Below are 27,998 nucleotides of genomic sequence, written 5' to 3'. Positions count from 1 at the left end.
TATTTTTAATGTTCTCTACAATAAATATATAAACCCTACTAATAGAATAAAATTTTATTCAAAAAATCATGTAGAAACTAATTTTCCGTAGTGATTGACTTATCTTCTCCGTTTCACTACAGAACAAAGGTCCTTTAGTTTACGTAATAAATAACATTCATAAAATTCGGTTGATTAGCAAATATGCCTTGTAGAATTGTTTCTGTGTAATTTGTTGGTATTAGTCCTTACTTTCTCCATGTATACGACAGAAAACACCGAGCACCAGGTCCATAAAGATCCTTTAAAAGACATTAATGACTTTCTACAAACAAGCAGCCAGCAGATCTGCATTGGCATCTGTACAGTTTGAAAAAATAAACGTGTTAACCAGTCAGTCATGGCTGACTCTTTGCAACACCAGGGACGTTAGCCCATCAGGCTCCTCTATCCATGGGATTTCCCAGGCAAGCATACTGGAGTGGGTTGCCATTTCCTTCTCTAGGGGAACTTCCCTACTCAGGGATTGAACATGGGTCTCCTGCATTGCAGGGAGATTCTTTACCATCTGAGCCACCAGGGAAGCCCAGTTGGAAAACATAAAAGGAACCACCAATAGAAATCTATTTCTCCTAAAAGGCTGAAGAAGGCCGGTGACCAAGACACTAGGGCAAAATTTCTAGAGCAGCTAAGCACTGCTTCTTAACACATAATCACACTCAACTAAAATTGCTTTTCAGAATTTTAAGAGATTTACAAAACTGATCAAAAACATTCACACATGTGAAAATGACTGTCTAGAGAACTTGGGTTATAGTTACAGGACTTAAGGAAATGGTAACTCTATATCTTGCAACTGGTTATTGAATGCATGGGTTTCCTAGTAAGCATCCTAATGCTTTCAAAACTGTGAATTCTGTTTTTCTTAATTCTGATGGTTTGATGGTCATCAGCTTTTGTTCCTTTCTAGTGTGATGGTAGTCACACAAACTTGCTGTTTTCTGTTCCACTACTGGGTTTAAGGTTACAGGGTGAAAACGGTCACAATAAGCCCGTGTTAAGGCTGGCCCACTTGAGATGCAGGTTTCCAGATGGGTCCTGGGGTGGAAAGGGGTCACCTTGGAAACCAGCGGCATTGAGAAGTTCAAAACAAAGAGGTTAGAAGTAAACCTGACTCATTGGCAGTTCATCAATGGTCTTTGGTCTGGAAAATGCTCTTTAGCGTAACTGAAATACATGTTTCAAAACTGAGTGGAGCAAGGAAGCTATTGCTCAAGAATTGTGATTTTATGGATCATTTTTTTTGTTTCTTCTCCAACTCTAATTTAGTCTATATAATGATGACCTCATCAGAGTTGCCATAGAAGTAACTAATTTAAATGGGACATGTTGAAGTGACTCTTATTTTTTTGTGTGTTGTTCAGTTGCTAAGTCATGTCTAACTCTTTGCGACCCCCATGGCCTGCAGCACACCAGGCTTCCCTGTCTTTCACTATCTCCCGGAATTTGTTCAAACTCGTGTTTGAGTCAGTGATGCTATCTAATCATCACATCCTCTGCTGCCCCCTTCTCCTCCTGCCCTCAATCTTTCCCAGCTTCAGGGTCTTTTCCAATGAGTCGGCCCTTCGCACCTGGTGGCCAAAGTATTGGCGCTTCAGCATCAGTCCTTCAAATGATTTCAAGCATCAAGTCCTTCAGGGTTGGTTTCCTTATAGAAGAAAGTATAATATACATGAGGGATCCCTCTCACCTCAGGAAGAAGATGAGTTTAGGGAAAACAAAACTTGGAAAGGCTGACTTTTTTGGCTTTGGGAAGACACATTTGGGATCCTCCAAAATTAACTTGAAATGAACCCATGTTGTATTCCAGCTTGTGATGTAGTAGTTCACCCACATGTTCACTTAAAGTTAATCCTCTGTTTGACACAAATTCTGCTGTGATTTTGGGGGAATCTTCTTGCTAGAAGCACAAGTTAGTGTCTAACACAATCTGCAGTCTGGCTTCAGATCCTAGCTCCATTACTTACTAGTTGGGTGACCCGAGAAAGTCAATTCATCTCTCTGTGCTTTTGTTTTCCACGACTGTAAAGAGGAAATAATAAGAGTAGCTGCTGCTGCTGCTGCTGCTAAGTCGCTTCAGTCATGTCTGACTCTGTGCGACCCCATAGACGGCAGCCCACCAGGCTCCGCCGTCCCTGGGATTCTCCAGGCAAGAACACTGGAGTGGGTTGCCATTTCCTCCTCCAATGCATGAAAGTGAAAAGTGAAAATGAAGTCGCTCAGTCGTGTCTGACTCGTAGCGACCCCATGGACTGCAGCCCACCAGGCCCCTCCGTCCATGGGATTTTCCAGGCAAGAGTACTGGAGTGGGGTGCCATTGCCTTCTCCAAATAAGAGTAGCTACCTCATACAATTGGTGTTAGGATTGACAGAATTAGTGCACATAAAACAGAGAGAAGGGTGCTTAGGGTACACCACATAAAAACTTCTCTCCGTGTTGTTGTTAAAATTAGCTCTTTCTTTCCAATGTGTGTGAAACAATAAGAGTAACCACTGTTAATATTGTGACTTAAAGGAATGAATTCTTTACCAACTGCACTATCAGTTGGTAGCACAACTGATAGGGGGCTTATTTAACTTCTATGCAGAGTACATCATGAGAAATGCTGGGCTGGATGAAGCACAAGCTGGAATCAAGATTGCCAGGAGAAATATCAACAACCTCAGATATGCGGATGACACCACCCTTATGGCAGAAAGTGAAGAGGAACTAAAGAGCCTCTTGATGAAAGTGAAAGAGAGTGAAAAAGTTGGCTTAAAGCTCAACATTCAGAAAACTAAGATCATGGCATCTGGTCCAATCACTTCATGGCAAATAGATGGGGAAACAGTGGAAACAGTGGCTGACTATTTTTCTGGGCTCCAAAATCACTGCAGATAGTGATTGCAGCCATGAAATTAAAAGACACTTCCTCCTTGGAAGGAAAGTTATGACCAACCTAGATAGCATATTGAAAAGCAGAGACATTACTTTGCCAACAAAGGTCTGTCTAGTCAAGGCTGTGGTTTTTTCAGTGGTCATGTATGGATGTGAGAGTTGAGCTATAAAGAAAGCTGAGCACCAAAGAATGGATGCTTTTGATCTGTGGTTTTGGCGGACTCTTGAGAGTCCCTTGGACTGCCAGGAGATCCAACCAGTCCATCTTAAAGGAAATCAGTCCTGAATATTCATTGGAAGGACTGATGCTGAAGCTGAAAGTCCAATACTTTGGCCACCCGATGCAAAGAACTGACTCATTTGAAAAGGCCCTGATGCTGGGAAAGATTGAGGGCAGGAGGAGAAGGGGACAACAGAGGATGAGGTGGTTGGATGGCATCACTGACTCATTGGTCATGGGTTTGGGTGAACTCCAGGAGTTGGTGATTGACAGGGAACCCTGGTGTGCTGTGGTTCATGGGGTCGCAAAGAGTCAGACACAACTGAGCGACTGAACTGAAAATCACTGCAGATGGTGACTGCAGCCATGAAATTAAAAGGTGCTTACTACTTGGAAGGAAAGTTATGACCAAGCTAGACAGCATATTGAAAAGCAGAGACATTACTTTACCAACAAAGGTCCATCTAGTCAAAGCTATGGTTTTTCCAGTAGTCGTGTATGGGTTTGAGAGTTGGACTATAAAGAAAGCTGAGCACCAAAGAATTGATGCTTTTAAACTGTGGTGTTGGAGAAGAGTCTTGAGAGTCCCCTGGACTGCAAGGAGATCCAACCTATCCATCCTAAAGGTAATCAGTCCTGAATATTCATTGGAAGGACTGATGTTGAAGTGAAACTCCAATACTTTGGCCACCTGATGTGAAGAACAGACTCACTTGAAAAGACCCTGTTGCTGGGAAAGATTGAAGGCAATAGGAGAAGGGGACAACAGAGAATGAGGTGGTTGGATGGCATCACTGACTCGATAAACATGAGTTTGAGAAAGCTCCAGGAGTTGGTGATAGACAGGGAAACCTGGCATGCTGCAGTCTGTGGGGTCACCAAGAGTCAGACACAACTGAGCAAGTGAACTGAACTGAAAGGAATGAATGGGCTTCCCTTTCACTGTAGATGAATGGCTTTGTCATTGGTAAATTGGTGGCTCAGTGGTAAAGGATACATCTGCCTATCCAGGAGATGCAGGTTTGATCCCTGGGTCAGAAAACCCCCCGGAGAAGAAAATGGCAACCCACTCCAGTATTCTTGCCTGGGAAATCCCATGGACAGAGAAGCCTAGCAGGCTACAGTCCATGGAGTCAAAAAAGAATCAGACCAGACTTAGCAACTAAACAACAACAACAAAGGAACGAATATTCTTCCTGAAGTTTCTAATTTATTATCAAGTTGAAAATTGAGCGTTAGAGAGAATGTAACCCCATGTTTCAAAAGTGTGAAGGTATTTGTTTCTCTACAGGTATCTTTTTCCTTTACGTGGTTCATTTTAAATGTGACAGATGTGACTTTTTAAATTTTTTAAAATTGTAATATTTCTTTCTATTTATTCATGTACTTGACTGTGCCGGGTCTTAGTTGTGGCGTGTGGGATCTAGTTCCCAGATAAGGGCTGGAACCCAGGCCCCCTGCACTGGGAGCAGGGAGTGGCTAAGACTCCACTGGACCAAGGAAGTCCCAATGGGACTTTTTTAAAGGGGCAATTGATGAATTCTTTACAGAGGAGAAAGGCTGGAAGCATATCAGTTGTGGTTTTTTTTTTCCCCTAAGACAATAAAACAATGACTCTAAATGAGATTTTAATGTAAACCTTCTATAGCAATGACAGCACTTCCTATCATATTGTCTCATCTTCCAGTTCACTCCAGTGTCCTGTGTACCAATTTTTCCTGCAGCTGTTTATTGGGTGTTGACGCTGGAAAATCACCTACTCCCGGGAACCATTTGGTCTGCATTAAAATCTTTCTCTTCCCCAGGTGAGATGGTCTTAATTTTCTTTTGTTTGCTTTCGTTCACTTTTCCTTTTGTATTTTCATTTCCTTCAGGAGTTTTAGTGCGATTGTTTTTTCCTCTTTCATTCCCTTTAACAATTGGTCCTTCCTACTTGTGGGCTGCACTTACTGAATTGCGATGCTCTGCACTGCTTTGAAAGACCTGCTTTTATTTTTCCTGTTCAGGTCATTTGTGCAAATCCTTAAACTTAGAGAGTTAGTACTAATGACTGGTCAACTCTATTAATGCAGTCTCCCCTCTGTGAAAGTTTACTTTTCTGGTTCAAGGTCTTTCATTGCAACGCTTGTTAAGAGCCTTTATTGCTTGAAGAAGGTGCCTTTTGGAACCAAAAGATTTCCTGTTTATGCACAGGGCAGGGCCCAACTGAACTCATGACAGTGCAGGCAGCTCCTGAGATTTGCCAAAGAGCTTTGAGTGGGATTCAAGAGGAACCATGACAGGGACTTAAAAGCTAGTGTCTGCAGAACTGCCACGTCTCTGCTAGAGAGTGTGAGAAAGCGCCCAGCTAGAGTGGGGGACAGACTTAGTGCTGCCAGTAGAGAAGGCTGCCCCAGCCTCAGGGTTCCAGCAGGGGCTGCTTTTGAGTCTGAAGGGGTCTTGGTTCTAGAAGAGGAAAAGTTACCCTCTTCAAAGTCTCCAGGCTGTGTAGATTAAAAGCCAAGGACTGAGTTCCCATAATTATGACTACAAAACAGACTTCCTGGGGCTTCCCTGGTGGCTCAGATGGTAAAGAATCTGCCTGCAGTACAGGAGACCCGGTTTTGATCCCTGGGTCGGGAAGATTCCCTGGAGGAGGGAAGGCATGGCAACCCACTCCAGTATTCTTGCTTGGAAAATTCATGGACAGAGGAGCTTGGCGGGCTATGGGCCATGGGGTCACAGAGTTGGATGTGACTGAGTGGCTAACATACCAGACAGATTATTGTTTTGAGTTCCTTTTCACACAAATAGTATTTATAGAAAATTCAGACTTCCGCAAATCCCTTCAATGTCCACTAGGGTCTGGAGGGGTCCTAACCTGCTTCTGCTTAAGTGTGACACTTGTCACAGATCAGAGCAGGCCTGCAGGGACTCAAAGTTTTCTGTCCCCTGCTGAATTTTTAAACCCTATACTGTATTAAATGTTCCCTCTCTAAAGCTATCTCTGTGGAATAACTGCTCACAATGCCAGCAAACTCTTGTCTCCAAGCAGAGGATCCCTTCCCAGATTGGGGGGTGGGGTCCTAGAGGCTCAATTAACCACTGGAAGCTGCCTGATGAGGCAGAATCTCAGCAGGGAGGCCTGGAGAGGAGCCAGGACAAACCCAGCAGGCCTGGCCCCAGAGTGTCAAATTTCTGGGTCAGGAAGAACGAGATGAGGCAGTCACCCACATAGCCAGAGCAGCAAAACCAAGGAAAGAGTGTCCATTCTTCATTATGTGGGAAGGAAGAAAGTCATGGGTTCATGACCAGCTCCCTGAGGGGGTCTCACCCAAGTCTTCAGATGCACATGACCCTGGCATGCCCACCCTCCTCCAGATTCTCCTAGAATGGCCCTGAATAAAGGTGGCATGGTCTTGCTTTTTGGTTTCCTGGCTCCACACCAGCCAGTCCCTTCCAATCAGTGCAGTCATATTCCTGGTGGTAGGTGAGATATGGTGCTGTTCCAGTCTAGTCCTCCTAGGTTTGACACATGGGGTTAGTATATTATTATTATTGTTATTATTGTTAAAGCCCACCACCAGTATTTTTACTGTCAACTGAAAAAATAAAGAAAAAAGAAAGTCACTCAGTCGTGTCCGACTCTTTGCGACCCCATGGACTGTAGCCTACCAGGCTCTTCCGTCCATGGGATTTTCCAGGCAAGAATACTGGAGTGGGTTGCCATTTCCTTCTCCAGGGGATCTTCCTAAAAAAATACATGCAACCTAAAAGTTGAGAGTCATGTTTTTATCAGTGGAAATATTTAGGACTTCAAGCGCCAGAGGCAGCATCTCCAGTAACCCTGAAAGAACTGCTCCAGGAAGGTGAGGTGGGGAGCTGGGTTATATAGAAGTTTTGCACAAAGGGAAGGTAGTCTGAATGTCAAAAGATTATATATATTAAATTAGAGAAAACCAGATATCTCAAGTTAAGGAGTTTAGCATTTTTCCATGTGTGGGAGGGTACGGGAGCCTGAGCTCACTGAAGTCATTCCTTTGACACGCACCTCAGCTATGTGGGGCCAGTATCTTGTGTTTTCCCGTCCTGCGTTTCCTCAGGACTCACCATAGGGAGTGGCTGCAGTTGGACGGCTGTTACTTGGCAGGTGTTCTTTCCTTCCTGAGTTTCTTCAGAGCTCACCAGCTCACGGTGGAGGGCTTGCAGCCACTGATGGCAGTGACATCCTTGCTTATTGATATGGCAGGAAATATTCCAGTTCTCACTTCTAACCAGACTCCAACTATGCAATGACAGAGAAGAGCAAAAGACTCCATAAAATTATCATGTCTTCCTCTTGTTAAAAGCCATTTTCACCCTCATATATTGACCTCACAATATTGCTTATCTCTTACCACAATATTTCTGCATAATGAATAACCACAAATCTTGGTGACACATAAGGGTAACCAGTGTTTTGCTTGACTGTCTGGGGTGGTCAGTCAGGCAGCTCTGTGTGGGTGCCTCACACCTCTAAGAGTTGGCTAGCTTTGGCTGGGTGACTGAGGTGACTCAGTCCAGCAGGCTGGCCCATGCATGTTCTCATGCTTGGAGGAGGAGCACAAGGGAAGGAGTGAAATCATGCAAGCCACTCTAACTTCTGTCTATGAGGCATTGCTATCATCCTACCTGCAAAATCAGTCCCCCACTCAAGCCCAGGTTCAAGGAGCAGGGAAACACATTGCCTCTTTAGGGAGAGGGGCCACAAAGTAATGTGGCAAAGGGTGCTGGATGTGGGGAGGGTTTCAAATCCCACCACCATCCTGGTCTCAACTGATCTCAACTGAGATTCACTCCATAGAGAAGAAAAACTCCCACAATAGCAACCCAACATGGTGATGAGTTACAGTCCACAAAGTCAAATCCTTGACGCCATGAATGATCTGGAAAAAGATCACTTTGTTAGAGTGCTTCCCTGGTGGCTCAGACGGTAAAGCATTTGCCTGCAATGCGGGAGACCGGGTTCGATTCCTGGGTCAGGAAGATCCCCTGGAGAAGGGAATGGCAATCCACTCCAGCACTCTTGCCTGGAAAATCCCATGGACGGAGGAGCCTGATAGGCTACAGTCCATGGGGTCGCAAAGAGTTGGACACGACTGAGCGACCTCACTAATAAGAAATAGTTACCATAAAGTTGATTTTTTTCCCCTTGTTTGTTTTGGATTTTTAGATGAGGGTTGGGAGATAATTCTCCATGGATCTGTCTCATTTCTTCATGTCTTGTGAGCAGGGCCACTAACTGCCATTTATTCCTAGTTGTAGTTCCAAGTATGTGTCTATAGCACAGAGCCTTGGAAGACAGAGTAGCTCCTGTGGAGCAGAGGGGCAGAGGGCAGATGTTTTCCTCTAGAGCAAAAGCCAGGCAGATCTCTTTATTGCCTATTATAAAATATTCAAGCTCCCCTAGCCCAGGATCTTTCAGTTATCACACAAACCACAGTATTCACAGCATTGTCCTGTTTCCCTCAGCATTGCCCCTGTGGGATTTGGGGGTGGGGTCTAGAAGTACCAACGTGGATGTGAAGCTCATGCTGCTTGAAGTGCTATGACCCAATAAAATTCTTTGTCTCTGACTCAGGATTCTTCTGCCAGCATCTAGGAAACAAGCTACTTTGTTAGTTTGTAACTAGGACAACACTCAGACACCTCATGATCCTTAACAAGTCAAGTAGCATCCTAATGGGAGAAGGCGATGGTACCCCACTCCAGTACTCTTGCCTGGAAAATCCCATGGACGGAAGAGCCTGGTGGGCTACAGTCCATTGGGTTGCTAAGAGTCGGACATGACTGAGCAACTTCACTTTTCACTTTCATGCATTGGAGAAGGAAATGGCAACTCACTTCAGTGTTCTTGCCTGGAGAATCCTAGGGACAGGGGAGCCTGGTGGGCTGCCGTCTATGGGGTTGCACAAAGTCGGACACGAGTGAAGTGGCTTAGCAGCAGCAGCATCCTAACAAGCTGTTTATGTATCTTGCTCCCAGGAACACAATGATCTACCAATCACAGCTATTGAGCCCTCCCTATTGGCCAGAGCACCCTGACTGCTGCCGTGGTCTTGATGCCCACTATGGCAATTCTGCCTCCTTTGCTCAGATGGTTATCTGCCACCATCTCATCTGTCATTTCAGGATTCTGTCATTTGCATTGACATGAGGGAGCTCATTTCTATGACGGCATCTGCTACTATCGAGCCTGGTCCCTCCCAAGGACACCCCCCACCAAACTTCTCTAGGATGTCAGTGCTTCCCTCATCTGTACCCTTTATTGCTTAGTGAAGGGAACATTCCCTCAGCCTTCCTGAGGAATAGAATACACTGGTGGTTTCTGTGGTCTTGCTCAATAAATATATTCTAACATTCCCACAAATCTGAACTTTCTGACCTCTTCATCAGCACAATGCCAAGGAAATTCAAACATTTCCGCCTCATTTCCTGTGGCCACTTTTGGATCCAAACTTCAAGGAGCTATCCCAGCCCTATATTAGGATCAGTCCTGGATATCCTTTTCCAGGTCATGGGACAGGGCTCCTATATCCATAAATTCTCCCCTCCAGCCTCATATTCTGCTCTTCCTACCAATTCTACCTCCTCTCTCCACCCCCGTCTGATCCCTTTAAGATCCACCCCTCATGTGATCCTCGGCTCCTCAGTTCAGTTCAGTCACTCAGTCGTGTCCGACTCTTTGCGACCCCATGAATCACAGCACGCCAGGCCTCCCTGTCCATCACCAACTCCTGGAGCTCACTCAAACTCATGTCCATCGAGTCGGTGATGCCATCCAGCCATCTCATCCTCTGCCGTCCCCTTCTGCTCCTGCCCCCAACCCCTCCCAGCATCAGAGTCTTTTCCAGTGAGTCAACTCTTGGCGTGAAGTGGCCAAAGTATTAATAACTCGTCCTGCAATGTCTTTGGTGTGTAAGATTTTTACTCTTGGAGAAGGAACTGTGTGTCTCAACTCAAAGTATGCTGGAACTTAATGTTTGTTATTGTTTAGAGACAATGAAAGGAGGAGGGTCAGTCTTGAGGCACACAGATACCACGTGCATGTCCGTGCTCCTCTGCAGCGGGCGGGGCTTCAGAGGAGTGTAGTTCTCAGACCCCTGCTTCTCAGGCCCATCCATCCAAATCTCCCCACGCCAAATCTCAGGGTCTTACCTTTGTTTTCTCCCTCACATGACACAAGAGATTTATTGAAGCTGTGAATTAATTTCCTTTGCAGGTCTGTTCCTCTTACAACTATTCTGGGGCCAGTTTTGAGCACATTCTACCAGCAACTTCTGGGACCTTCTGGCTTCCATATCTTACTTCTAGTTGATAGTTGGCTAATCTGAATCACTTGGTTTTTTTTTTTTTTTTGAGGCTCCAGGAAGTTAAAATCAGGCCAGAGCCCTAATCTTTCCATTTCCATTACCCTCAATCCAGTCAAATGTTATAACTGCCATAGAACCCAGTGTTTGACCTTTTACTTAGACCTATACAAATAAGTCTTAGTGACCATGATGTGACCAAGCGTGAGAGGTTATCCCTGACACACTCCAAAAGGCCATCTAGAGAGCCTGCTTTTTAGGACCACTGCTCCCAACTCTCTTAGCCGTAGCTCCCTTAAAAGCAGAGTCTAAGCCAGTGTGTCAGCTGGCTTTCTTGGGAGTGATCCCAAGGAGTAGGAGTGAGGAACCAGGGGAATAAAACTAGGAAGGAGAGAAAGCCAATAAAAGAATATGATGTATAACAGTGTTCACCTCACCCCATTCCTGTTAAATAGTGTATAACATTCAATTGTTATGTCTTTAATATTTTGAGAAGAATATCCTTTTGGGTAATTTTGAATATTTTTAGTGACCTTTCAATTTTTTGTCTTATTTAAAATTGCTATTCTGTTTGGGATTTTTTTTCTTTCTCTTTTTTGTTCACTTATTTTTAAGATCCAGAGTTGGTTTTTAAAAAACAGCTTCAACCATTTTCATAGTCACACTTATACATTACTAGTAGGATGAACACTGATACAACATTCCTACAGAGCTTTTTGCAGTGTGTATTAGGAATTTAAAATGTTTCCATCTATTGAAATCTCTCTAAGACAAGCTGGACTTGGGATCCTGGAACAGGGTAGGTTTCAGCGAGCCTGGCTTAGGGCTCTGGGTAATGTAGGATTGACTTTTCATGGTTGTGTGTGCTCAGTCGCTTTTCATGGCCAATTTCCCCTAATTTTGTTGTTGATTTTGTTGTTGTTAGTGATGTTTCAGGGCATTAGAAGTTTTAAGCTTTTATCTGTTCAAACCTGTTGATTTTAGAAAGTCATTCTCCACCAGAAGTTAGAAAATTTCAACCATTTTTTCTTCTAGTTTTTTTTTTTCCCCAAAGTTTTGATATTGTAAAACCATATAACTCCTGCACACATATAGAACTAGTTACTTAAAACCTGCAATAATACCACATGCTAGAGAGGTGGTAGAGAGACTGGACCTCTCATGGGCTACTGGTGGGAATGTAAAATGGTATGGGGCCTCTAGAAAACAGGTTGTTAGTTTCTTATATAACTAAACATACAACCTGGCAATTGCGTTCTTGGGCTTTATTCCAGAGAAATACAAAATTATGTTTACACAAAAACCTATATGCAACTTTATTCATAGCAGTGAAATACTGAAAGCAGCCCAAGTATCATTCAATTTCTGAGTAGGTGAACAAACTGAGGTATATCCATACAACAGAATAAATATTTTCAGCCATAAAAAGGAATAAACTATTGATGCCTGCAACCAGATGGTCCTCAAAGGCATCATTCTCAGGGGAAGGGACAATCCCAGGAGGTTGCCTGTGTAATCCTAACATTTTTGAGATGACAAAACTCTAAGACAGGGAATAGGTTAGTGCTTCTCAGGAGACAGGGATGGTGGGAGGCAGGGAGTAAAGGGTGTTGAGGAGCCTGGACGAGTAGAATGGTTGGGGATGAGCGAGAACATAAAGAGTTAACATGAAGGAGTTGTTTTGTGATGGTAGAGCAATTCTGTGCCTTGTTTATGGCGGTGCTTACATAATTCTATTCATGGGATAACAATGCATAGAAACACACATGCAAAGGCACGTTAAAAAGAATGGTGGAAACTAAGGATAGCCCATAGTCTGGTTTAACAGTAGCTTTTCATTATCAGTTTCCTGGTCTTATACTACAGCTATGAATGATGTCATAGGGAGAATCATTGGGAGAAGCTGGGTGAAAAGCTTCTACTCAGGGCTCTACTAATCTTCCAGCCTCCCATGAGTCTATAGTAATTTTCAGAATAAAAGTTTGAAAAAGTAACAGTTAATCTGAAACTTATTTTATAAATGGTATGAGGTGAGAATCTGAATTGATTTATATCCACATGTTTACCCAAGATCCCACTAGTCTATCTTGACAAATACTTCCCTGCCGCAGTAATTCACGGAACCTCTTACAATTTTCACTAAACTCTTAAAAATACTGAAACCTCTTGCTAAGTTACCAAATCTCTGAATCTGTGTGTTCCTCATCCAAAGTCATACTGATTTAACTGATATGATTGTGTTTCAATAGCTGATTACACTCTTGATTCTTTCTCTCTCTAAGATGGTTTCTGAATACTTCCTATGATCCAGATATAGGACTAAGATCTTCACTTGGATTATAGTACTTAATCCTCCTGAACTCATATGAAGTAGGTTTTCTGAAGTTTTTTGAGAGGTTCATGGAAATTTGGCCCTTACTCAGAATCACAAGCTAGTAAGTGGCAGAGCTAGGATTCAAGCCCAGGCCTGTAGGATTCCAAAGACTATTCTTTTAACTATTGTTACATACTGTTTCTTCTTTAAAAAAAAAATTATTTCACTTGTTTATTCTTCTAGTTCAACTAACAAAATCATACAGTCATGTTCTGAATAGAAACAGGTAGTTTGGTTGTATATTCTCAAAAGTCTTAATTTTGAGAAGAGTTGACTATCAACGTTTACTCTTCCAGTGCATGGTCATGACATTCAAATCTTACATCATTCACAACAGCTTGATTTCAAAATTAAATATTTTTGAATAGGTAATCCATGTTCATGCTACAAATGTCAAAGGTGAAAAAGAGCATACAGTGAAAGCTAAGTCTTCATTCCCACCCCAGCCCACGGTTACCAATCCCTTATTTGCTGTTCTAAAAATAAATTATGGAATTATAAGTGTACATGTGAATATAGTTTATACATACACACAGAATACTTTGCACCTTGATTTTTTTTTTTTCATTTAAAAATCTTAGACACTCTTCCCAACTAATATGTCAGGAGTTCCCTTATTCCTTCATTGCCTACATTGTTTTCCATTGAGTACAATAAAATTTATTTCACCTGCCCCTCATTGATAGACATTAAGGCTTTCAGTTTTTTTCCTATTATAAATAATGCTATAAAGAACATCCTTGAACATACTTTATTTCACATATGTGCAAGAATGGCTGTATATTAAGGCCCTAAGAGTGAAATTTCTGGTTCAGTTATATGCAATTTGAATAGTGCTTTCCAATGAACTTTTAGAAACTTGAACAAATCTACATTACCACCAATAAGAGAGTGCCTGCTTTTCCAGAGCCCTTGTCAAATTTTTTATCTTTGCCAATCTAAGTGAAAATAGTATTTTATTAAAGTTTTAGTTTGCCTTTCTCATAATACAAATAAGAGTGAGCCTGAGCTGCCAGTCATTACTGATTTGTAAGAGCTTTTATATATTAGAGGATATTACCTTTTGCTTGTAATTTTAATTGCATTTTCCCCTGTATTTTGTATTTTTTTTTTAATTTTTAAATTTTGCTTATGCAGAGGATTCACCATGCAGAAATTTTCAAGTAGTCAAAACTGTCGATCTTGTTTTTTATGGTTTCAAAGACTTGTGTCATATTTAAGCCTTCTGTACTCCTATATTATAAAATTAAAAGTCATCTATATTTCTTCTAGTAATTGTATGGTTCTTTTAAGCCTTTCGTTTATCTAGAGTTTATTTTGTCTTTGTTTGGGTGACTACCCAGTTATTTCAACATCTTTTTTAAAGTGAGCCTGTTTTCTTTCCTGATTTGAAATGCCAACTTAGTCCCTTACACTAAATTTCTGTTTGTACTTGAGTCCATTTGTGGACTTTCAAGACTGTGTTATTAAACATTCTGACTATTCATATGTCAGTACCACACAGTTTTGCTTATTATATTTTGATAACATGTTTTATTATCAGATAAAGCTTATGTCTTCACCACTTTGCTTTTTCAAAATAATGAGCTTATTCATTGTTAATTTTACTGTGATGCTAGACCAGGCCTCAGGGCTCCAGCCAGCTTATATATTCTTTCCAGGCCCAGTCCCGAGTCAGGGTCTCTATGCACATTTTCGTGCACATTTAGAAGACTATTTAGCAATACTGTGAGCCCCCTTTGCCCATCCCCCTCTGGCAGGGGCTTCCCTAAAGGCCTCTACCAAGTCCTTGAGGGATTCACCTCCCAGGATCAAACACAGCACTTGAAGTACTTCTCTGGTTGAAGTTCTCAGAATGAGTTCTGAGGTTTGATGTTTTTCTCCAACTAATGTCAAATAGCAGGCCTGTAATTTTCCCAAATTTAAGAGCATTTTCCCCTGGCTTCCTGGCTGGCTCAGACTTGCAAAAATATTCTCGATTTCAACCTCACTTCCCCTCACATTGTGCAAGACAGTGTGTGGCAAAGACTTAGAATATAAAATGTTTCTGACATTTTCACTCTGTGACTTGCCAATTTTTCATTTGATTCTTTTTCCTTTTTATAAAGACAAATTAGAAAGCAATCACTCCATAACCTTTGGCTTTGTTATTTCTTTCTCCTTGGTGCTACCCAGTTCTATTTCCTTGTCTATCCCTCTTCTCTATTGATTTTGGATGGTTTAGTGTTTGCCTTTGGGCTTTGCAAAGAGAGTCATTGATTTTGAGTAGATCTACAAACGTTGGGCGCTTTTGGTGACACAGCCAATCTTAGTGTTGCTACTAAAGGCACTAGACATTGCCTTGCAAGTGAGTTTTTTGTCTTAGTGCATGATTATGGAAATAAAGACTGCTGACAGTTTTTGGCAAACACTTTGAGAGTTACCATCTGTCCATTCATGACAACAAGAACCAGGAGGACCCTGTTGAATATCCTACTGAACCACTGATGGCAAATGTGTCTTCAATTTCATCTCTAAGAAAAATGGGATATACTGTAATGGAGAGAGAATTTTGGATGGGGAAGCAGGAGAGTATCATCTCAATGCACTCTAGCTATTTGAAATTCCTCACCAGACTCTGGAGAAAAAGGCTAATGAATAACTCACAAGTAGGAGATTGTATCATACAGACCCTTCTAGATGGTTCCTAAATGATAAGGGGTAAGGATAATCTAAATCATGAAGACTACCTTTCTTTTATGGCTTCTCAGGTGGCTCAGTGGTGAAGAATCCACCTGCCAATGCAGGTTTGATCACTGGGTCAGGAAGATCCCCTGGAGAAAGGAATGGCAACCCACTCCAGTATTCTTGTCTGGGAAATTGCATGGACAGAGGAGCCTGGCGGGCTATAGCCCATGGGATCACAAAGGAGTTGGATACAACTTAGCGACTAAACAACAACAACACTTCTCTTTTACTTTTCTTCATCATAAATCATCCCCCAGATTTTTACCTGGTCTCTTGCATACAGCACATGAGAAATTAACAGCCAAAAGGCAAGCAGTGGAAAAGAGTGAAGGAAAAAATTTAAGTCATCCTCAGACTGGAGGACTAGATACTAAACAGTTGCAAGTTGCCTCTAAATATACAGCAAGGATGATGGTGTGGGATGAACTCAGCCAGCTCCCAGTGCCATAGATGGTGCTATGAAGGTGACCAGAAGGAAGCCTTGGCCCAGGAGCTGATGTGCTTGATGCTGCCATACGTGGATCCTGCCTGGCTGACCTGCCCAGCCAAGTGTTCTGTCCCCATCAGGGGCTCTGCCTCTGGAGAGGTAAAGAGCTGTGTGCTTCATATAACGTGCTTAGGGATTCATGGGTTACAATATGGTGATGCTCCAAGGTAAAGGGAGTATTTCAAAATAAGAAATGCACCTTCCCTGTGATTCAGTAACTCCTGGCTGAAAGCCTGTGAGGACATTAATTTGAAAACACAGATTTTTTCATTAATTTGAAAAAGTGCATTTTGCAGTTGCTTGGGCTGCTGTGCAAAATTTGTCCCCCTGAAATCAGCAGTAAATGCTATGGTTCTCATGAAAGGGGTCATTTTAATGGCAACTAAAGAAAGAGCTCACAGATGTGGGGAAGGTGAAGCAACGGGTGGCTGCATAGTTGGAGCTGGGGTGATGGCTCACTGGTTTGTGAACGGATTCACCTGCCAGTCAAGCAGGACTGTGTCCAGAACAAACCTTTGAAGGGACAATGAAGAAATGGCTCATGAACACTCACCAGTTTCTTCCCAGGCTGAGTCATCCTTGGTTCTTTCATGCCTCGGATCTTCCTGGATATTCAGGGAAGCAGGGGTCCTGTGTCTATCTAGAATTCAGAAGTCTTTCTGAGGTCATCTTAGTCCTGATTTTCATGTGATGGGTCATCCTCGCATTGGTGAGCCACTGTATGTTGGGTCAGCTTTCTAGCCACACCTGTCCCTTCCTTGACCAGCCCAGACCTGACTCCTCACATCCCACCCCTTACAGTAGTATGTGCACTGGGGGTGGGCCGGGTGGGAGCCGAACAGGCATCCTTTCTCCCCTGGTTGAGTGCATCTGCAGGCAGCCAAGGAGAGAGCCTGCTTACACCACACCTCGGTTTTCCTTACCCAGCTCTCCTCCATCTTGATGAAATGACTCACTCACATTTACTCTTGGTGGAATATCTGGAATCTCATAACCTCCTAGCCTTCATTCCAGCTTGTTATCTTCCACAATGTTGCCTCACCCAATATTTGGAATAGAAAAACACACGCAATGTGACAGCTTGGATATGAACTCAGTTCAGGGGAAAAAACCCAGTCATCTTTAATCTGATAAAAGATACCTAACAGAATCCTACTGGGAATGGGGCAGGACATAATGGAATATTACCCAGCAATGAAAATAAATGAATTACAGCTATGCAAAAAAAATAGGTAAGTCATAGAAACAATGTTGAGTAAATAAAATATAATTCCCAGAACCTACATGTATAATAATATAGCAAATTTATAAAAATAAAATCTAGCTAAAATGAGCTAGATAGATATTTTACTAGTTGTTGTTATTCAGTTGCTAAATCATGTCTGACCCTTTGCAACCCCATGAACTGCAGCATGCCAGTCTTCCCTGTCCTTCACTATCTCCCAGAATTTGCTCAAATTCATGTTTGAGTCAGTGATGCCATCCAAGCATCTCAGCCTTCTCCTCCTGCCTTCAGTCTTTCCCAGCATCAGGGTCTTTTCCAATGAGTTGGCTCTTCACATCAGGTGGCCAAAGTATTGGAGATTCAGCATCAGTCAGGGTTGATTTCCTTTAAGACTGACTGGTTTGATCTCCTTGAAGTCCAAAGGACTCTCAAGAGTCTTCTCCAGCACCACAGTTCAAAAGCATCGGTTCTTTGGCACTCAGCCTAGTACATATGTGTAAAACGTTATGTATGTGTATTCATTTCCTCTGGCTGTTGTAACAAATTACCACAAACTCGATGGTTTACAATAACAGATTATCATTTTCTCACAGTCCTGGAGGCCAGAAGTCTGAAATCAGTCTCTCTGGTCTAAAATCAACGTGTCAGCAGGGCTGTGCTTCCTCTGATGGCCCTAGGGAAGATATGGTTCCTTGCTTACCCAGCTTCTTATGGCTGCCAGTATCCCTTAGCCACATCACTCCAATGTCTCTCTCCAAGGTCACACTGCTTTCTCCTCTCCTACAGTCAAAGCTCTCTCTCACCTTCATTCTATCAGGACACTTGTGATTGTATCCAGGGCCAACCTGGATAATCCCAGCTGATCTCCCCATCTCAAGATCCTTAATTTAACCACGTTGGGAAAGTCTTTACCATATAAGATAACAATCACAGATTAGGATATCTTGGGGGTTCATTATTTAGCCTACCACTATTATATATATCAGAGAAGGCAATGGCACCCCACTCCAGTACTCTTGCCTGGAAAATCCCATGGATGGAAGAGCCTGGTAGGCTGAAGTCCATGGGGTCGCTAGAAGTCGGACACGACTGAGCAACTTCACTTTCACTTTTCACTTTCATGCATTGGAGAAGGAAATGGCAACCCACTCCAGTGTTCTTGCCTGGAGAATCCCAGGGACGGGGGAGCCTGGTGGGCTGCCATCTCTGGGGTCGCACAGAGTCAGACATGACTGAAGCAACTTAGCAGCAGCAACATTATATATATAATATATAATAATATTATATATTACATATGTGTGTATAGTTTCTTCCTAGAATGATAAATATTAATACTAAATTCAGAAAAGTGGTGCTGGGACAGGATTGTCCAGTCTGGTAAGAGCTGATTCTGTCCGTCTCTGCCTAGCTCCACACTCAGTTACTTCAGCTTGGCATCTTGCAATCAGTCATGTGGAAGTATTTACATCCCAGAAATGAATAAGCACTGAAGATTAGAGCTTTCCCCCCAGAGAACTGGTATATACTGTCGGGATACAATTACTATCTTGGTGGGGAAGGCAAAGGAGTGGAATTGGATACGGTAATGCTCTAGTTTTTAAATTGGGTAGTGTGCGAACAGATGTTTGCCCTGTTGTCATGTTTTGAACATGTATCTGTGTGTGTGTGTGTGTACACACACCTATGTAGAATATTGAATTTATAAATAAATTCAGGAGGAAAAAAATGGAAGGTAGTAAGAAGCTTCTGATCTTTCAAAAAAGAAAGAAACCTATACAATTACTGGAAAGGAGGTGAAGATATTGGATTTTAGTGATTCCCATTACTAGTGGGAGTATAAAATAGTACAGCCACTCTGGAAAATAGTATGGCAATTTCATGGAAAACTAAATACTCTCTTAACATACAACCCAGCAATTGTGGTCCTGGAAATTTATCCCAGAGAAATGAAAATTTGTGTCCACATAAATTCTGGACACAATGATCATAGTAGCTTCATTGGAAATAGCTAAAATGGCCATTTCACACTCCAAAAAATTGGTAACAATCAAAATGCCCTTCAATAGGTTACTGGTTAAATGTACTATTGTGTTTAATTATTGATAAATACAAAGACTTGGGTGGACCTCAGAGCTATTGTGATGAGTGAAAAAAAATCCAGTCATAAAATGTCACATATGTGGCAGCCTGGATGGAAGGGTTGCTTGGGGGAGAATGGATGCACGGGTACGTATGGCTGAGTCCCTGTGCTGTCTGCCTGAAACTCTCACCACACTGTTAATCAGCTATACCCCAATACAAAATAAAACGTTTTTTTTTTAAAACATCACATATTGTAAGAATCTATTTTATTCTCACAATGACAAAATTGTAGAGAACATGTAGTGGTTGCAAGAGGTTAGGAATGGTGGGGAGAGAGAGGTAGTGAGACTGTAACAGAGGAGGAGGAAGAGAAGAGGTGGGTAGCCAGAGGGAGGTCTTTGTAGTAGTGGGATATTCAGTATCTTGATTGTTATGATGGCCTCATAAATCCATGTATATGTTACAATGGAATGAAACTGTATATATATATACACATATATGAGTGTGTGTGTGTGCTAAGTCGCTTCAGTCCTGTCTGACTCTTTATGACCCCATCAACTGTAGCCCACCAGGCTCCTCTGTCCCTGGGATTCCCCAGGCAAGAGTATTGGAAGGCGTTGCCATGCCCTCCTCCAGGGGATATATATCGAAACACACACACATATACATATGCATTGTATTAATGTAATTTTCATGATTCTGCTACCATAATTACCTAAGATGTAGCCCTTGAGAGAAACCAGATGACATAGAACCTCTTTTATTCTATCTTTGCAACTTCCTGTGAACCTATAATTAAATTCATAAAAGCTTACTAAAGGTAAAAGAAATTTAAATATTTTCAAAAGAAAAAAGTGAAAAGTCGCCATTAATTTTATGCCTTCCCCCGAAAACTCAGCTCAAAACCTAACTTCTTTGCTAATATCTCCTTTCCTGTGTGCATGCTAAGTCACTTCAGTCGTGTCCGACTCTTTGTGACCCTGTGGACTGTAGCCCACCAGGCTCCTCCATCCATGGGATACTCCAGGCAAGAATACTGGAGTGGCTTGCCATTTCCTTCTCCAGGGGATCTTCCTGACCCCAGCAATTGAACATACATCTCTTGTGACTCCTGCATTGCAGGCAATTCTTTACCACTGAGCCACTGGGGTTTTCCCCAAATCACCCTTCAGACTAGGGTGAGTTCCAAATCAGAGCATCCACACCACGTCACCACTGAACACCCCTCCTCCCTACATGATCTCTTTCTTCTGAGAGCCATCATTTAAGACGCCTTTCATATGTTTCTCCATGTCTCTGCTATTTTTATATAACCTCTCTCTGGCTCCCTTCATCATGCCTTATCTTGAGCAAGCACCACCGCCCCCCACCCCAATCACCCTAGGACAATCTCTTCATCAGCGTGGGCAACAAACACAAAGGTTCTTCCTTATCCTGACCTGCAGGAAGTTTCCTCCTGCAACCTGCTTTTAAATCTCTGTCCCAGCCTGCCTCAATACCCTTTATCACACTGACCACTGGGGAGCAGGTTGAAAATATTTTCTGACAAAAGTAGCTCACTGAGGTGTATTTCCTCCACTTTTATTATTACATTCTCATTTTCCCTATCCAGCAGGTCAATAATTATTTTTTTCTCTTTTCTTGCAATAAATAAAAATTCCAGCCAGGATCAATAGCATCCCTGAATAGGCCAGAAAATTTCAACTTTGATAAACCAGGAGGTAATTAATGGAGGAAGGACTTTCTGATCACGGGCTCTCAGCTTATAAAGAATCAGACTCTTGGAGAAGGAGAGCTTGCAACCGTGACACATCATGGGGGTGAGTCCTGGGACCAGGGAAACTTCAGCCTGCAATATTCCTCCCGCCATTCTTCCCTCAGTCATTTCTGCAGATTCCTGCTGGGAACAACAGCTATTGATGCGGTTTCAACGTCCTGCCTCCAAATTTTTTTCTTTTTGTAGATTCATTTTTTGGTCTACATGCACAAAATTAAATTGTATCACAAGATTTCTAAAGGAAAACAACACTCCTCCTCTTTCCACTCCAGTCCCATTTCCCAGAGGTGACAATTTTGAATTTTTTCAGTGGTTTTTCCTGGTATTTGTCATACATACACTGCTCTCATAGGCATATCAGTTTTAGACATACCCACAATATCTGTTGACTTTTTAACCAATGGGGATTGAACTTTTCTTTCACTACCATCCCTCCTTCGCCTCCCCCAATACATTATAAATTTTTTTAATGTAATTGACATTTAGTTTGTAAATTTTTTTAAATTGGAGCATAATTGCTTTACAATGTATTAGTTTCTGCTGTGCAACAAAATGAATCAGCTATATGTGTGTGTGTGTGTGTGTGTGTGTATATCTCTCCCCTCCCTCTTGTGGGGAGCCTCCCGCTTCCCACATCCCACCCTTCTAAGTCATCACAGAGCACCCAGCTGAGCTCCCTCTGCTATATGGCAGCTTCCCACTAGCTATCTTTGTTATACATGGTAGTATATATATGTCAAATGCTGCTCTCTCAGCTCATCCCACCCTCTTCTTCCCCTGCTGTGTCCACGTTCATTTCCTATGTCTGTGTATCTGTTCCTTCCCTGAAAATAGGTTCATCAGTATCATCTTTCTAGATGCCATATGTAGGCACTAATATATTTCTTTTTCTCTTTCTGACTTACTTTACTCTGTATGACAGACTCTAGTTCCACCCATACCACTACAGATGACCCAGTTTTGTTCCTTTTTATGGATGAGTAGTATTTCATTGTATACATATACCATATCTCCTTTATCCATTCATCTGTTGATGGAGACATTTAGTTTTTATATTTTTACGTTCTCAGCCAAGCTATGTAGTATAAGGTAATTATATTTCTTATCTTTTATAATTTTTGCCTTATCTGTAGTTATTTGCCTTTCCTTTTTCTTAGTCTTGTAAATACTTCTCTGAATCTTTCTAAACTCTCCCACAAAACTGTCATAAATCCCTCTTAAAACAATTTTTCTCATGGTAAAGACGGGTTGTTCTAATCAGATTTTTTTTTTTAATCTGAAGATTAGCTTTTGGGAGTCTGAAGGGTTTCTCCCCTGATGTGGGCTGGCTGCTTTCTAGGCCTGCTGAACAACAATTATTCTCGGACTGCCCTGCACTGCTCTTATATTAGGTCCTGGACCAGCTGGATTCTTTGAGGAGGAGACACTAAGACTGAGTTAAGTGATTTATTGAGGAGTAATACCTGCACAAGGAGAGGCAAGAGTAGGCTGGACAGGAGAGCGGCCACATGGTGTTGCGGACCTAGCAACGAGCCCACCAGCCCCTCGAGGAGCTGCAGTGCGGTCCCCCTTGAGAGGCCCCGTGGCAGCAGAAAGGACGAGGTCCTGTTACCATCTTGCTCAGTCAGTGACCAGGGGCCACCTCAAGAAGAATGTAACCTTGGCTCAAAGCTGAAGCATAACCCAAAGGCTACCAGAGAGAGGCTGTCAGCTAACCACCCTCCTTTCAGCTGAGCAGTAAATCATTTCCTGAAGAGAGTCTGAGCAGCACATTTCCAGGTCTGCACTGACCCTGTTTTCTGAATCCCACATCTTCCTCTTTCTTATTTCACTCCCTCACTCATTTTGTTGGAGAACACTCTCGTACTTCCTCAGAACACTCAGAATGTAAAGTTTTTGAAAATTAGAATGTTTAAAATGTCATTGTCCTACACTTGGACTTGATAATTTGGTTAGGTACAGAATTCCACACCCCTTTGCCTGATAATTCTGAAGTAAATGTAAGCTGATAACTGTTCTACTGACGTCTAGATTCTGAAGTTGTTGATAAATCTGATGCCCTTGTGTTTCCCACTCCTTGTATTCTTACTTTTTTTTTTTTTTTTAACCAACTTTTTTTCTCTCTCTGGAAATTTTAGAATTTTTATTCCCAGTGTAATTCCCACTGCAATTTAAAATAATGTGACTTGGTGAACCTTTTTTATTCATTAGGTTGAGCACATAATGGGCATGTTGAATCTGGAGAATAATGCCATTATACACTGATAAGTTTTTTAAAACTATCTATTAAATAATTTTCTTTGCTTATTTTTTTCTCTTCTCTCTTCCTTGAGCATGTTAGTTAGAGGTAGAGCTTTCTGGATTTATCCTTTTTTTAAATCTTTTCTCTCTTACTACCTATCTTTTGTCTTTTTTCATCAACTCTCTAAAAGCGATTTTATCTTCCAATTTGTCCATTGAATTTTTAATTATAGCTGTCATGGCTTTTATTTTCAAAGGTCTTTAAAAAAAAAAAAAATCCTCTGACTATTCCTTTATAACATCCAGTTCCTGTTTCATAGACACAACATCTCCCATTTCTCTGAGGATGTTAGGAGTTTTGTTTCTTTTTAAAATTCTTAGTACTATCTCAATTTCCTCTAAGTTCCTTTCTTTCTTTTTCCCCCCTTTGTATATTTTGTTCTCTTTCAGGTTGGAGGTTTTCCGCACGTATCTGATGATCGTTAGTTATCTGATCAGGTTTAAGAGTGAGATACTGCAGAGCTCATTGAAAGGTACAAAGGCGAGGTTTGTTACACGTGAGGCTCCACTCTGGGGAGATCAGGCGGCAGGCTGGCTGTGGCAGGCAGAATCTTCTAGCTGTGGCATGTGGGAGCTGGTTCCCTGACTAGGGATGGAACCCAGGCCCTCTGAATTGGGAGCTTGGAGTCTTAGCCACCGGGCTACCAGGGAAGTCGCCGGACACCGATTTTTCTTAAGCCTCTGCTTTCAATAATACATCTCCTTCCCATCCTCCCCTAAGATCTAAGATGTGCTGATATCCCAGAATGGGTAACTTCTTATGTTTACATTTTCCAGAGAATAAATATCTAGCTTCTAAACTAGAGGGTGGCGGTAAGAGGTAGCTGCCTACTGGGTGGGGGAGGGAAAGGATGGGGCTATAAATGCTCTTTACACAGCTGTCAGCTAGTCCTCTGTTTTCATTTCCATTCTTAACTGACACCTTCCGTGATACGGAACACTCCAGTTCCGGAGACTTTCCAGGGCTCTGTGGTGTGAACGGGCCTGCTCCTCGCTGTGTCTCTCTCTGCCAGCACCTTCTTACATTTCAGCTTTTTCAGCTCTGCTGTATCAGTCACTTCTATGTCCACTTCTTCCAAAATTCTTACACCTTTAAGTGGCTGTCATCTTCTTTAATTTGGAATATATATATGTATTTGCCAAATATATCTTTACTAGTGCTTTTTCAGACAGAAGAGAGAAAAATGTGTGTATTTAATGTACCATGCTTAATTGAACACTCCTGACATGAGTTTCCAGTGGGTTTACAGGAAGACTACAGTAATTTCCCTTTAACTTTATTCCAATTCTCGCAGACGTTTGTGCATCCTTATGACACATTTAGGAGAAACTGCAGTCCCAGTGTCCCATGACCATCTGACCATGTTGTTTCCTTGATCGTCCAGACGTCACACAGTGTGCTTCAAGCAGTGTGCGTGTCAGGCCCAATTCTGGTTCAGTTATTTCCCCTGCTCTTTTGGAATGTACTCTGCCATGACTTTGTTTGTGATTCATTTTTAAGCTTTGGTATTAAGGGTGGAATGGGTAGAATAGGACTGAACACTGTAATATCATAACTTCCCAGTAGAAATTCACATCAGAAGTCCCCCAGTTTTTAAGCCCAAAGGCTGAGGGTTGGCTGCCTAGAGAGAGTAAATGTTTTCACAAAAGGAAAAGAATGATTGTTTACAAGCATAAAACTGTATTATCTACCACTTCTAAGAGGCATAAAATTGCTCAGGGTGAAAAGGACATGAAACACTGTCCAATCCAGCCACTCGTACAGGGTTTAGAACCCCTCACACCCCACCATCCCCGTCAGCCCGTAAAAGGAGGGTGGAGACTGGGCTTGAACTCTTCTGGTGATGAAAATTGACTCTTCCTTTAAACAAACCTTGCGCAGCTCTAACTGTTCTGACTTTTGCTATCTGCCCCTTATTGAGCACCAATTATGAGCCTCGTTCTCTGCCATGAGCTTTATGAATATCTCATTTAATCCTCACCATAGCCCTGGAAGTGTTATCATTCCCATTTTGCAATTCAGAAAACTCAGGTAGACTGTTGGCCTAAGATCCCGCAGCTAGTGAGTGGCAGGGCCAGCAGAACAGTAGGCTCTCTGGTTGTAACTCCTCATTTTCCCTACTGGTTCTTCCTTTTGTCAAGCCCCAAATGCCCACTCTCAATAGCTTTCACCCACTGGGGCTATTTCTGTCCCTTGGGAGTATGGAGGGAAAAACCTAACCTCTCTTCCACATGAGCACTCTTCAGGTATTTCAAGGTATTTATCTGATGTCCTTTCCACTCTAGGCTAAACCTTTCTCTAAAATAAAAAAAGAAGAAGATGATGATGATTATAAGAAAGAGCAATATATGTTTTAAAGGTGTTAAATGTATTTTACCCTTTAGTTTTTGAGTTCTTTGTCTATTTGTGATGCTGAAGGGCTACTGGTTCAGCCTCATAAGAAGGCATAAGTTGGATCTCTTCAGTGTGTAGTTGGAAAAGTTGCTACTTAGATAACAGTGATGATTCTTACCCAAACTGATGGTTATGAAGGGCCATGATGGGCCTATAAATGCTGCATGCATATGTGCCTAGTTGTATCTGACTCTGCGACCCCCCTGGACTGTAGCCCACCAGGCTCCTCTGTCCATAGAGTTTCCCAGGCAAGAATACTGGAATGGGTGGCCATTTACTTCTCCAAGGGATCTTCCCGCCCCCTCCAGGGATCGAACCTGCATCTCTTGTATCTCCTGCATTGGCAGCTGGATTCTTTGCCACAGTGCCACCTGGGAAGCCCCCCTATATTAGCTGGAAACATCTAATACATCAACCTCTGAAGTTGCACCAATCATAGCGGGATTCCCTCGGGAGGAGACCCAGATGAGTCTGGAGCAGTATTCACTGCTTACTAAAGGGGTTCTTAAATGGTTTTGTTGTGCACCCTAAAGTAACTTCAGATTATAAACTGACATTGGACCCATGCCCATATAAATTCCACCAGATAGCCTGATTCCTTGGTTGCAAGTAGGTTTGTTTTATGGCGCTGTTGCCCATATTTGCCTGATCATAAGTCCCTGGGGAGCTTATTTAAACTACAGAGTTCTGGACATCACCCCAGACCTCCTGAGTCAGAATCTGCAGGGGAAGGATCTGCAGTTTTCATAGGTCTTTCTAAGGGATCCTCATCATTACCAAGTTTGGAAAACGCTGTTCTGAGGAGCGCACTGCCTAAAATTCCATTCCTTGTCTAAAATTTGGAGAAGACAAAGAATTGAAAGAAAATTATGAGGGTTAATGTTATGTGTCAAATTGGCTGAGCCACCATGCCCAGATATGTGGTCCAGCATTTTTCTGGATGTTTCTTTGTGAGTATTTTGGGATGAGATTAACATTTGGATCAGTTGACTTTGAGTAAAACAGAGTGCTCTCGGTAACATAGGTGGGCCTCACCCAATCAGCCAAAGGCCTCAATAGAACAAAAACTGATTTCCCTACCATGCATGCTAAGTCACTTCAGTCGTGTCTGACTCCTTGTGACCCTATGGACTGTAGCCCACCAGGCTCCTCTGTCCATGGGATTCTCTAGGCAAGAATACTGGAGTGGGTTGCCATTTCCTTCTCCAGGGGGTCATCCTAACCCAGGGATCAAATCCACATCTCTTCTGTCTCCTGCATTGGCAGGGGAGTTCTTTGCTAGTGCCACCTGTGAAGCCTGGTCTCCCCAGAGCAAGAGTGAATTCTGCAGTGGATGGCCTTTGAACTTGAACCTCAGGAAGGCTCTTCCCTGAGAGGGGTGGTAGACTACTTGAGAAGAGAAGAAATGAAGACAGCTGTAGTATTCTTTGAAGGGGCAAGGGGGATTGAAAGGTAATTGTTGCTTAATGGGGGCTTCCCTGCTGGCTCAATGGTAAAGAATCTGCCTGCAGTGCAGGAGTTACAAGAGACACAAGTTTGATCCCTGGGTGGAGAAGATCCCCTGGGGAAGGAAATGACAACCCACTCCAGTATTCTTGCCTGGGAAATCCCATGGACAGAAGAGCCTGGTGAGCTGCAGTATATGGGGTCGCAAGAGTCAGACATGACTTAGCGACTAAACCATCAAGTCGCTTTATGAGAGAACAAAAGAGCTGTAATAACCTTGCTGTGACAACAACCGGTAACAAATACTTTTGGAAAGCAGCAGGAGTAGAGACTGAGGCCTGTTTTTAATACTAGATTTGTTTTGACATCAAACTAACTGAGGTATAATTTACACACAATAAAACTCACCCCTTTAAAGTAGAACATTGGATGGATTTTGATGAATGTATAAACTCATGCAACCACCATAAGCATCAAGATGCAGGATATTTCCATTACTTCAAGAGTTCCCTTGAACTCCTCTTTAGCCAGTTCCCTCTGCCACCCCTGGCTACTGGCAACAACTGATTTATTTTCTGTTGGTATGGTTTTGTTCCTAGAATTCCATGTAAATAGAATCATATGGAATGTGGTTTTCTGTGTCTGGCTTCTTTTATTTAGCATGATGCTTTCGAGATTCATCTAATCCTACTGTGTCTATTGGAGAAGGCGATGGCACC

The 27,998-nt window shown here is 42.4% G+C and overlaps 1 long non-coding RNA gene across 1 annotated transcript; it reads right to left on the bottom strand.

Annotated features, from left to right (window-relative positions):
* Window positions 1-19: 19 nt before the first annotated feature.
* On the bottom strand, window positions 20-27,841 carry LOC133255287 (uncharacterized). Its single transcript, XR_009738915.1, has 3 exons — window positions 27,688-27,841; window positions 7,227-7,401; window positions 20-339 (listed from the first exon to the last, which is right to left on the bottom strand). It is a non-coding gene; the product is annotated as an uncharacterized LOC133255287 (long non-coding RNA).
* Window positions 27,842-27,998: the final 157 nt, after the last annotated feature.

The sequence above is a fragment of the Bos javanicus genome, chromosome 10 (assembly GCF_032452875.1).
Source record: "Bos javanicus breed banteng chromosome 10, ARS-OSU_banteng_1.0, whole genome shotgun sequence".
Taxonomy (NCBI): Eukaryota; Metazoa; Chordata; class Mammalia; order Artiodactyla; family Bovidae; genus Bos; species Bos javanicus.
Note: the sequence above shows the minus strand (reverse complement) of the source record. Positions and strands in the feature narration are given on the sequence as shown.